At 36.0% G+C, this 11359-nt stretch overlaps 1 long non-coding RNA gene across 1 annotated transcript in view; it reads right to left on the bottom strand.

The window, feature by feature from the left end:
• Positions 1-617: 617 nt before the first annotated feature.
• LOC129896925 (uncharacterized) overlaps positions 618-11359 on the bottom strand; it is a 30862-nt gene continuing 20120 nt past the window's right edge. The window contains exon 3 of the long non-coding RNA XR_008768082.1: positions 618-876. This is a non-coding gene — a long non-coding RNA (uncharacterized LOC129896925). The remainder of the gene's footprint in view (positions 877-11359) is intronic.

Raw genomic sequence — 11359 nt, 5'->3', positions numbered from 1 at the left:
CAAAGAATTTGGTAGAAAACTAAAGAAAAAGTGCCCTAAGTTGCCTCTTGCTCTCCAAAGAAAAAAATTGCAATAACAAAAATAATTTTGGGACTTTTTTTTATTAATTTTGCGATTGGACCATTATAGAAGCCACCAACCCTCTATAGCAGCCCCGCTATAGCGACTTGCAGAAAGAAAGAAACTTAAAAATTCTCACCCAAAACCCCATTTCATAATAGAACCTCAAACCTTGACGTTCTAAAATAGCTCATTCATGTCAAGTTTGATATTGAAATTTCTACACACATGAATTTACTTTTGATGAGTCCTACGGACTCCTTAATGCCTTAGCTATCATAAAATCAAACCCAAGCTTAGCATCAAATCCAAACCATTATTGAATTATCCTAGATCCCACCTTACTCAGATTTCATGTCATACCCCAAGCCTATACCTTGAAAGTGGATGACACTCATAAACTATTGCTGGACCCAAGTGCACCCTTGGCCTGGCTTACTACTAAACTAAAGACTCAACATATATGAGGAACACTTAATAAGTGAACCTGTAAAACATTTATGTGTAGCTCAAAACATCTCAATCGTACTTTACTCAAAAATTGAAAAATAGCCTTTAATATAAATAACAAATAATGTCTAAAAATATTTGAATGAATACACTAAACTGACTTATTAACTCTGTCCATGAAGCCTCTACTAAACTGTAATAGGTGCCGAGATAAAATCCATGGCGACCTGACCACTTAAGTAAACATAACTCAAAAGTAGATATACTAATCTAACCAAACTGGAGCCCTCCAGAAGTGAGGAGGTCTCACCAACTATTGATGGATAAAAGTCTTATTGAAGCGTCTACAATTGAGAGTACCTGCATCTGCATCAAAAAATAATGGAGTACATGACATCAGTACATGGAATATACGGTATGTAAAATAGCTGAAAGGAAGATTATTCAAAGATACTCAACTCAAGTCAACTCAAAGGACCCAACTTTGAAAATAGCTCGACTCAATTAAAGCATGCAATATAATAAAAACAATGCTTTTAAAAAGATATGAAATTGTAGATGCAACTTAGTGTATAAAATATAATACTTTACTCATTGGGGATCTTCTCTAACCGACAGCCATTACTTATGAGCTAGTGACGATAAAATGAAGTGCTTTTGTCACCACAACCATCCAATATCTTATCAGGGTAAGGGACGTCACATCAGTTGATCTATATAGAAAGTCTTCTTTTGGGACTATGAGGAGTCTCTCGAATGAATTGCACAATCCTATCCTATGTTGGCTATTTAGTTTATAGGGATTGAGTTGTCTAAACTCTTGTCCAATTCTGTTCTCAATCCTACTCTAAAAAATACTCATTATGCTTATATACATCAAGTGAGTGAAATACTCAAAATACATCTCATATAGTCTTATTGGACTTTTTACATCAATTTACTCAACATTTCTTATCTCATCTCATCACTTAAAGATAGGTAAAATCTCATCTCTATAATGCATTTTAAAGCATACATTAACTTCTCAACTCAATCTCAAAAATAGACGTATAACATGTATTAAAACTCAACTCATTATACTCAAAACACTCATGCTCAAAATAATAATTAAGAGACTTTCCAAACTTAACTCGCGCTCAAATTCTTTCTCAATTATATGATGAAAATAATTATTCTTTAACTCAAAACAGTGCACAAAATATTTAATGTAAAACTCAACTAGGGTTCATGTTAATACAAACATGAATCCATAATATCAAAACTCAACTCATGAAAATCATGAATATATATTTAAATTTGTACAATAATTCAATAAAATTTAGATAGATGACTCAAGAATTTACTTTATTGGAATTGGAAACTCGAATTCAAAACTCAACTTGACTTTTTGAACATGTAGGGAATGAGGATGAACTTAGTACAATATTATGATATACTTACATAATTGGGAGAACTCAATTTTTGAAGAAATTTGAAGATGCTTGAAAACCCCAGATGTTCTCCTCTTGAATCTTGCTTTAAGACTTGGGAAAGTATTTGAGAGTAATGAGGTTGAATAGAAATGTTTAGGACCTTAATTAGGTGTAAAACCATCAAGGTTTAGACTTAGAAGGGGTGAAAAAAGACTAAAATAAACCTTCTTGAAGCACTACCGAAGTTGTCTACGGGGCCATCTATGGTCTGTAGAAGCTTCTACGGGCTGTAGAAACCAACCGTAGAAACTCGGCTAAAATTCAGAGTTCTGGACTTTACTCTATAGGCCCAAACTACGACCCGTAGGTCCTTCTACGACCCGTAGTTGGGTCCATAGGAATTTGGACCCAAAAAATGAATTTGTGAATTTTTTCCAAGAGTCAACAGGATGGGTTCGTAGACCCATCTATGAACTGTAGGTCAGAGTCGTAGGAACTGATCTAGAAAACTCTTTTTTAGTGGTCTGTGGTAAAATGGCCATAACTTTTTCCTCTGAACTCCAAATGAGGAAAACTTGGTGGAGTTTGGAAGAGAACTCATATACCTTTAATTTTATAGCTTAGGAGTCACCTAATTCATTATATTCTAAGAGATATGGTCATTTAAAGTTGAGTCTTGCATTTTCTTATGCTGAAAGTTAATCGATAGAGGATATTTGAACTCGACTAAGTACTAGAGATTCCTTGTGACTCTAATTCACATAAAATATAATTTAAATAATTAACAATTGATCATAACACATATATACAATTGAAATTATTGAGTTAGGGACTATACACATATGAAGAGTGGCTTGAGTCTTAGCTTAATAAAAATTCTAGGTGTCACATTTCGTTTGTGACTGGCCTAGCCTAGCCTATAATTTTTTCCAGTCATTACCCAAAATGTTTTCTAACCCAAATTTTTCACTTTTGGTTTTCCCATAACGAACGGAATGGATCATTATAATACATATCAATTTACCCATCTCTCATTTTTGAGCGATCAAATAAGACAACTAGGCTAACTCAAGAATAGAGTTGTACCTGAATTCTCAAACGAGTGAGGGTATTTGTACCATATGTTCTTCTCGGTTTTCCAAGTATCGTTTTCAACCGTATGATACTTCCGTTGTACCTTTACTGATTTGATCTCTTCAGTTCTAAACTTTCGAACATCACGATCAAGAATTGCAACCGGATCCTACTCATACTGAAGATCCTTTCCCAATAATATCGCTTACTAATGAATAATGTAGTCTCCATCCACATGGTAACTTTTCAACATAGATACATAAACTACTATATGGACTCTAGACAAACTAGGTGGAAATGCTAATCTATAAGCCACTGGCCACACATGATCAAGAATCTTAAAGGGATCAATGTAACATGTGCTAAGTTTACCATTCTTGCCAAACCTCATGACTCCTTTCATGGTGACCTTCAATCGGAGTTTCTTACCAACTTGAAATGTCATATCTCTTACTTTGTGGTCTGAATACCCCTTACCTTTTCCTGAGCTTCACTTATCAAGTGAACTTCCAAATATTTTACATCTTCGATCTTAATTCCACTATAGGTGATCTACATACCCTTGTATAAAGTGCTTCAAATAGTGTCATATCAATGCTAGAGTGATAACTATTATTACATGGAAACTGTTATAAGGGTAAGAATTGATCTTAGTGGCTCCCAAAGTCAATCACATATGTTCTCAGTAAGTCCCTTAACACTTTAATTGTTCTCTCCGACTAACCATTAGTCTGAGAGTGAAAAACTGTATTGAAAGTGAGTTGAGTACCCAACTCCTCATGCAACTTAGCCCACAACTTCAAAGTAAATTGAGTCACATGGTCTACAATGATAGAAAGGGGCATCCCATGCAACCTTACTATTTCCTTGACATATATTTTTGCCAACCGTTGATCATTATGATCCACTGACTAGAATGAAGTGAGGTTATTTATTCAACCTATCAATAATATCCAAATTGAGTCATACTTCTCCAATTTCTTATGAAGACTTACCACAAAAATCCATGGCTATCCTTTCCTATTTTAATTCAGGAATGAGAATTCTCTAAAGCAACCATGCAGGCATTTGATACAAATACTTTACCTATTGACAATTCTAACACTTAGAAACATACTCTAATATGTATTTCTTTATACCCAACCAACAATAAACCCAGTTCAAATCCCAATACATTTTGGTTATACTTGGATGAATCAAATATCATGAACCATGAGACTTTACCAACATATTCTGGATCAAATCATCAACTCAGGGAACAAAAATCCTTCCTCTAAAATTAAGCATACCGCCTGTATCAAGAGTGGCATCCTGAGCCTCACCAGACACTACCTTAATTTTGAGCTTGTTCATATTTTCATCTTCAAAATGCTTGGATTTGATTTCCTTAGTAAAAGTGCGTCTAACTTCAATACTGGCTAACACCCCACCCTTTGCTCAGATGCCCAACTGTATGAACTTAGACTCCAAATTATTAACTCTCTGGCCAAGGGTCGATTAAAAACCCCCAAGTAAGTCAGACTGCCCATGCTAACTGTTTTTTGTCTTAATGTGTCTTCCACAACATTACTCTTACCCGACTGGTACTGAATGGTGACATCATAATCCTTGAGAAACTCCATCTATCTTCTCCGTCTGAGATTCAAATATTTTTGAGTGAATACGTATTGTAGACTACGATGATCAGTGAACACCTCACACTTGACACCATATAGTTAGTACCGCTAGATTTTAAGAGCAAACACTATCGCTATAAATTCCAAATAATGTGTTAGGTAGTTCCTATCATGAATCTTCAACTGCCTTGAAGGATTGGCTATGACATTAATCTCCTACATCAACAGTACACCCAAGCCCGAATGTGAAAAATTACAATAAATAATAAAATTCTTACCTTCCACTAGCAATGCCAGGATAAGCTGTAAGACCCCAAAACTTGAGAAGTCGTAAAACATGGTTCAAAAGAAGTATCATAGAAAAGTATCATCTTTTTCACCAAGTGACAACAACTGACTAGGTTCATGATCCGTGATTCTCAGTATGCTCCATTTTGGACTACGTGGTGGAAGTACTAAAATTCATGTTCTACAGGGAAGGGTTCATGATAGGGACCACAGGTTATGGTGAGCACCATGATCTGTGGTACCCTTCATGGTGGACACCCCTTGAAACCCCCAAATTCCATTCTAAGTTAAGGACAACGACCACCCCACCACAGGTCGTGGTGACTTTCATAGACCACGGTGGTCACTGTGGAGGGACCCCTGTAAAACCCCAAGTTTCCAAAGTTGAAGTCCACCACCATAACCACGAATATGGACCATAATTGTCTTCACTGGCCGCAGTGGAGGTCCATTCAGTGGTTCGAATCCAATTCAAGTTGGGGGTATTTTGGTCTTGCCCCATATTTCATTAATGAATATGCACAGTTTTTTGGACTATTTTCTCACCTATTAGCTACCTTAAGTCCCCTTAACCCTCTCATTCTCACCATAACTCTCCAATTATAAAATCTTCTCTTCTAAGTTTCCTCTCAAGAGTCTTCTTTTTCCCCAAGAAAATTCAAAGGAAACCTTCAAGGTCATGCTTTAATTCTCTTCAATCTAGGGCAAAGATCAAGGTATGTGGTACTTCACCCATGGGTAACTTTCACCCTTGGAATCCCAAGTTTTCTCTTCAAATTTCTTATATTTTTATTCAAAAAGACCTAATTTTATGATAATGTGTTGGGTGAATTGTTATTCTTGATATATTATATGATTATGGATTAAACTAGGCATCCAATTGATATTATTTTTATGAATTATGTATGATTATATATAAAAGATATGTCTGTGCATGTTTTCAATCTAATTTTATAATTTCCGAAGTAAATTAATCATGTATACATGTTTCTATCCAAATTTTAAGTATAAGCTATGATCATAAATTTTAAATATGCAAGAAAGATTATGAATGAGGGTAACTTGAGACCCCAATGATTTTTTATGTAAGAATTCGTAATGATGGAAGGTCTACACCCACATTACATGGATCATATGATAATGAGCTATTCCTATGAATAATTTAATGAAGTATGATTATGGAAAACTTATGATTTATGGAATGTATGATTTATGATATGATATGTATTCCATGGGATGTTGATTTAGCATCGAGAGGACTTTGAGGTGGGGGCTCAGTCTATCCTTTGTAGCAACCTCTAGTCCCTTAAACTATATTACTATCGTAGGTTTGCCAATATGCCCTAGCTAGTGGATCCACATATAACACATGTTCATGTTAGATGGAATCTACCTTGGCCAGTAGCCTCCCCCTTATCAGTGTTGGGATTATCAAAATTCATATAATAGCTCGCATGGTCTTAATGTTGGTTACGATTATCTCCCACATATGTATAGTTCCTAGGATGATGTTGGTATTTTGATGCATTGACCAATGAGTTTAATGTTTTAATATTTTTATGACTTTATCCATATTTTAAGGATATTGGTTTTGCATCTCATTATTCATATTGATTATGTACTATGATTGTCCATGTATCTTCTCACATACTTAGTGCATTCCATGTTCTAATTCATACTTTTTGCCTAGATTTTATCTTAATGTAGGATCCGATGATCACAATTATCCTTTCATTAGTGGCTAGAGCTTGCTATAGTTATACTTTGGTGGTGATTCCTCATGTTTCGAAGAAGTGACATTTTACTTTCATGTTGATATTTGACTTCTTCATTACTCTTATGATGTCATGGGTGAGCTAGGGACTTTTCTTATGCCCCTATTGAGTTAGTAAAGGCATGTTAGATATTTATAGATCTATGTTGTCATTCTTTCCTCATTGGGAGACTTATTCCATTATTGAGAATATGCTTTGGATATGTTGATTTAGCTCTACTTTCTTTATTTACCTTATGTATGTTCTTGAATGATATGCTAAGAGGCTTAGTTAGGGTCCATGTGGATTCTAATCGCCGTGTCGTAGCTAGGCCTTAGTTTGGATCGTGATAAACTTGATAATGAAGTACAATGTTCAAGTATCCCAGGGAGTTTAACATATCACGTCAAGTAGAGTCTTTTTCGTTGGTGTGAAGCACACTATATCTATGATTAAGAGGCTATGAGGTGTCTTAGGAAAATAATCACTTCTTTCATGATCTCATCATGCTATAGAGTTTAACCCTAAGGTTTCCTTCTCTTACACTTTCTCTTTGCGATTATAGAATCATGCCTCCACAAAGGTACCCCATTCGATGAAATGCTGAGGGAGAGGAGCAACAAGCTCCAAATGACTCTTTGAAAAAACAAGTTAGTCATGTTGAGTTCTGAACAAATTTCTCTATGCTAGCCCAAGCCATGACTACTCAAGTTAACCAAGGAGTAGTCACTCCTACAAATGTCTCTACACTAGCTTCAAGGGTTCGAGACTTCAAGAATAAGAAATCTCTCGAGTTTCATGGTTCCAAGGTTGATAAGGATTCCCAAGACTTTGTTGATGAAATGTATAAGATTGTGGAGATTATGGGAATTTCTTTAGAGCAGAAGGTGGAATTGGTGGCCTACTAACTCAAAGATGTTGCTCTAGTGTGGTAGAATCAATTGAAGACCAAAAGGATTGAAGAAGGTCCCACAGGTTGGGAAACTTTCAAAGTTGCATTTCTTGATCATTTCTTCACACTTGAATTGAGGGAGGTGAAGGTGTTGGAGTTTATTAAGCTCAAGCAAGGAAACATGAGTGTAAGGGACTATACCCTCAAGTTCACTAAATTGTCCAATTAGTCTCCTTCTTTAGTAGCCTACTCTCGTGTACAAATAAGTAAGTTTATTTCAAGTGTGTCAGATTTGGGTGATGAAAGAGTGCTGAAACGCTATGCTCATCAAGAAAATGGATATTTCTAGGCTAATGACTTATGCCGAGAAAATTGAAGGGAAGAAGCTTAAGGAGAGGAAAGTAAGGGAGTCAAAGAGGGCTCGATATGAAGGCAGGTTTTCCCAATCCAAATCCGGTAGTGGTAATAGTCGTTTCCAACAAGGCCAAAGGTTTCAAGGCCAAGTTTCTTCAAAAGCTCTGGGTCAAGGATTTGTTAAAGATAGGGCCTCCAACGCTAAGGTAGAAGTTGGCAGTGCTAGTGGGTCTACTTTTCCTAAGTATACCAATTGTGGGAGAAACCATAGAGGTAAATATTTGTTTGGAATGGGTGCATGCTTTGGACGTGTTAATATAGGACACACGATCTCCAAATTCCCTAACAAAGGGAAATAAGGGCTTCCTCAAGGTCAGACTACTCATAGGAGGCAATCTCCACAAGGTAGGGACCCATGCCAAAATAGGTTCTATGCACTTCAATCTAGGCAAGAGGTGTAAGAGTCTCCCGATGTGGTCACGTGTATGGTGAAAGTTTTCCACCTTGATGTTTATGCATTGTTAGATACGGGTGCTACTTTATCATTTATTGCTCCTTATCTGTCTATGAGGTTGACTGTTAGTCTCAAGATCTTGTTATATCCTTTTTCGATCTATACTCTTATTGGTGATTCAGTTGTAACTAAAAGAGTCTGTAGAAATTATCCAATTTCATTTTTTCATAAAGTCACCTCAGTTGATCTTGTAGAGCTTGATATGACCAATTTTGATGTCATTCTCAGTATGGATTGGCTTTATCCATGTTATGCTTTTATGTGTTATAGAACCCATGTGGTTAAGTTTGAGCTTCCAAATAAACCATTACTAGAGTGAAAAGGTTGCAATTACGTGTTTAAGGGTTAATTCATCTCATGCCTAAAAGATCAGAAAATGATTTTCAAAGATTATCTAGTTTGGGTTAGAGATACTTATTCTGAAGCTCCTACTCTTGCTTTAGTTCCAGTTGTTAATGAGATTTTGGAAGTTTTCCCTAATGATCTCCCAAGTATACTTCTCTAAAGGAAATAGACTTTGGTATCGACCTTCTCCTCGATACCCAATCTATCTCTATTCCTTCTTACTGAATGGCCTCGGTAGAATTGAAAAAGTTAAAGGAATAGTTGAAAGATTTATTATTAAAGGTTTTATTAGACCGAGTATCTCTCCATGGGGTGCTCAGGTTCTCTATATTAGGAAGAAGGATGGTTCTCTCTGTATGTGTATTTCTTATCAGCAAATGAACAAGTTCACAATTAAGAATAAGTATCTCATTCCAAGGATTGATGACTTATTCGATCAACTTCAAGGAGAGAGCCACTTTTCAAATATGGATCTTCGATCGGTTTATCATCAAATCCAAGTAAGGGAATGTGAAATTCTAAAGATGACTTTTAGAACTTGGTATGGTTCCTCTGCAACTTATATGGATTTGATGAACAGGGTGTTCAAGTAATACTTAGATATGTTTGTTATTGTTTTCATTGATGATATTTTGTTTTATTCTTGGAGTGAGGAAGAGCATACCGATCATTTGAGGATTGTATTTCAATTTCCCAAGGACCGTCAGTTGTTTGCTAAATTCAGCAAGTGTGACTTTTGGTTAAGGTCAGTAACGTTCCTCAGCGATATCATCTCCGATGAAGGAATTATGATTGATCCAAAGAAGACCGAGGCGGTAAAGAATCAGCCTAAATCATTGTCTCCTTTTAATATTCAAAGTTTCTAGGGCTTAGCCGATTATTATAGACGGTTTGTGGAAGGTTTCTCTTCTATTGCAACACCCTTAAATACCTTGATTCAAAAGAAGATAAAATTCCAATAGTCTAAGGTTTGTGAGAAAAGCTTCTAAGAGTTGAAGGATCGGATTACCTACACTCTAGTGTTGACCTAACCAGAAGGTTTCAATGGGTTCGTCATATATTGGGATGCTTCATGAGTTGTTCTTGGTTGTGTTGAATGCAAAATCATAAAGTCATAGCCTATTCTTCTGGGCAACTTAAGATGTATGAGAAGAATAACCCAACCCATGACTTGGAGTTAGCAGTGATATTATTTGCTTGAAGTTGCAAAGATACTACTTGTATAGTGTCCATGTGGTTATTTTCGTCAATCACAAGAGTTTGCAACATATGTTCACTCAAAAGGACTAGAACTTTCGACAAATGAGAAGAGTTAAATTATTGAAGGATTATAATATCAGTGTGCTATACTATCCAGGAAAGGCAAACGTGGTTTTCGATACTCTTATTAGACTATCCATGTACAGTGTTGCCCATATTGAGGATGAGAAGAAAGAGGTAGCTCAGGATGATCATAGATTAGCCCATTTGGGTGTTCGATTGGTTGATTTCGAGGATGGTGGTGTTATTGTGCAAAATGGTTCCAAATCATCTCTTGTGGTAGATGTTAAGACAAAACAAGATAGTGATCCTTCTTTGGTAGCATTGAAGAAAGCGGTTGCCGAAAAATCCATTGAGGCTTTCTCTCAAGGGGGAGATGGTGTTTTGAGATATCAGGGCCAATTATGTGTTCCTAATGTATATGGATTTTGAGACATGATATTATCCGAGTTCCACAAAGATGTATCTATATTTGAGGTAAGTGCATTGGTGGAATAACATGAAAAGGATATTATAGAATTTGTGGCTAAATGACTTAACTGTCAACAATTGAAAGTTGAGCATAAAAAATTGGGAGGCTTGGTTCAAGACATTGAGCATCCTACTTGAAAGTGGGAAGCCTTGAATATGAACTTCATTAAGGGTTTGCTCGTACTTGCAGGAAACATGCCTCTTTTGGGTAGTTGTTGACCAAATGAGTAAATAAACCCATTTTCTTCATGTTAAGACTTCATATTCAGCTGAGGACTATGCTAGATTATTTATCCTAGAGTTGGTTAGGCTTCATGGTGTTTCATTGTCTATCATTTCAGATATAGGCACTCACTTTACATCTCAGTTTTGGAGATCTTTCCAAAAGGGCCTTGGTTCCCAAATGAAACTTAGTACAACTTTTCATCCACATAAAGATGGTTAGGCTGAGCGTACCATTCAAACTTTAAAGGATATATTGAGAGCCTGTGTCATGGATTTTTGAGGTAATTGGGATGATCATTTCCCATTGATAGAGTTTACCTACAATAACTATTATCACTCTAGCATTGAGATAACTCTATTTGAGGCCTTATATGATAGGAGGCATAGATCTCCTATAGGTTGGTTCGAAGTTGGTGAAGTTACTTTGATAGGACCAAATTTTGTATTTGAGGCTATGGAGAAGGTTAGAATCATTAGAGAAAGATTGAATATAGACCAAAGTCGAAATAATTCATATTTAGATGTGAGGAGAAGAGAGCTGGCGTTTGAGGTTAATATTTAGTTTACTTAAAAGCCTCACCAGTGAAGGGTTGAATCTATTTTGGTAAAAAAGGAAAACTTAGTCTGCACTATCTTGGCCCATA

The sequence above is a fragment of the Solanum dulcamara genome, chromosome 7 (genome assembly GCF_947179165.1).
Source record: "Solanum dulcamara chromosome 7, daSolDulc1.2, whole genome shotgun sequence".
In the NCBI taxonomy this organism is placed as follows: domain Eukaryota; kingdom Viridiplantae; phylum Streptophyta; class Magnoliopsida; order Solanales; family Solanaceae; genus Solanum; species Solanum dulcamara.
This window is presented reverse-complemented; position numbering and strand designations above follow the sequence as displayed.